Raw genomic sequence first — 1,863 nt, 5'->3', positions numbered from 1 at the left:
GATGGTGAGTGTTTCAGGAAACAAAGTATCATTAATGGGTATGAGACAAGTGATTTGATTAATGAAGAGAAAATTAAGAATTTGGAAGATGATTGTATGATTAGTTATAGAGCTCAAAGGAGACACATCACTAAGATAGATGGTTTGAAAAAGATGATTGTTGAAGAGAAAGTGCAGAACACAAAATTGCAAGTTAAAAATGAATTTTTGAAGAACTTGGTTTCGACAGGAAACATTTTTGGTATCTTGAACCAAGTAAAAGAGGAAGACAAGTACAAAGCACTTCCACCACCATTCAACAACAACTTTGTGCCCAAAGTTGACAAAGAAAAGAGGGATGCATATCTACTACCATTCAGATATGTCTTTCAAGACAAAAAAGAATTTGTTGATCTTTACAAAAATTTTGAGGTGAGTGAAGAAGGAGAATTTGTAGTCAAGGAAGAAGTAACAGAGGACAAGTCAATAGGAATACAAGTGTCTGAAAATGATTTTGATTATGTTGATTTGAATGTAGATGATTTAAGTGATTTGAGTGATCAGATCATTATTGAAGAAATTAAGGCTGCTGAAAGAGGCAGAAGAGTGAAGAAACCATAATCAATAGAGAATCTTCCAATGTTACCACCAATAACACCAAAAATGAAGAAACAAAATGAAAGAATGAAGAGAGAACATGTGTCTTCTAACATATGTGAGAAGAAAACGGTGAGCTACAATGCAATAAGTCCACCAAGCAAGGCTATATTGGATATGAAAAGTTACAACAACAAGAAAAGAGGAACTGAGACAGTTGATGTTGACAACTTTATCCCAGTTTACCAATTTTCTCTAGTCATGAGGTGTTTAATATTGGGGAAGTTGAGACTATAGAAGAATATGAAAAGAGGCAGCCAAGGCATAAGGGAAGCCTAGATGAAGAACCTTTGAATATGAAGAAAATTATCTTTTTAAGACAAGATATCAAGATTGAGGAGTTTGTTCCTTTCTCATTTGACTTTGATGGTCTAAAGACCCAGAAGACATTTGGGGTTAAACCACCTAGACCAAGTGAATGGTTCAAGAAAGGAAGTGATCATGAAAAATACAAGGGAAAAGTTTGGTGCAAGAAATGTGATGAATATGGGCACCACACTCATTCTTGTAATGATAGATTCAACTTTAAGCCTCTTCATGTTCCCAATGAGACAAAGTGTGGACAAGACTTTGTACATTACAAACAGAAATATGATGAGTACTTGCGAAAAGGAAAAGTGTGTGGAAAAGAGACCATGAGTGAAGATGTTTTGAAAGCTGGAGTAGAGACTAAGAAGGAAAAGAATTTTCAACCCTTGAGAATTATCCCCAAACAAGACACAAAATCAGACAAGTCTGATGATTCTCAAGGTTCACCAAGCAGTGAAAAGAGAAGAAACAAAGGTGTATTTTCAAGAATGAAACCAACTAAATAACTGGTGAAGAAAATTTTGTGTTAAAACATGGTTATGAACCTCAAGGATTTCTTTGGAAACCTAAGGTTGAAGTTAAAGAGGAGAAGAATACTGAATGAAAGTTTATCCAAGACCAATTGACTATGCAGTCCAAGAGTGTGTCACTGTATTGGAAAATTGCCCATGTCCAACATCATTTGTGAAAACTCCAAGATCATTGAGAACGCACGAACCATGTTGGCTGATGCTTTTCTGCCTGTCACATTTTGGGTAGAAGCCATTAACACAGCCTGCTATGTTTAGAACAGGGTACTAATCAACAAAAGGCACAACAAAACCCCATATGAAATCTTCTTTAATAGAAAACCCTATATCATGTTTCTCAAGCCTTTTGGATGCAAATGTTCACTCTTGAACACCAAGGACTGTTTAA

The sequence above is a fragment of the Bidens hawaiensis genome, unplaced genomic scaffold (assembly GCF_021521415.1).
Source record: "Bidens hawaiensis isolate Kalapana, Puna unplaced genomic scaffold, B.hawaiensis_p1.1 tig00020798_1, whole genome shotgun sequence".
Lineage (NCBI taxonomy): Eukaryota > Viridiplantae > Streptophyta > Magnoliopsida > Asterales > Asteraceae > Bidens > Bidens hawaiensis.
The sequence above is the reverse complement of the archived record's forward strand: the minus strand, read 5'-3'. Positions refer to the sequence as shown.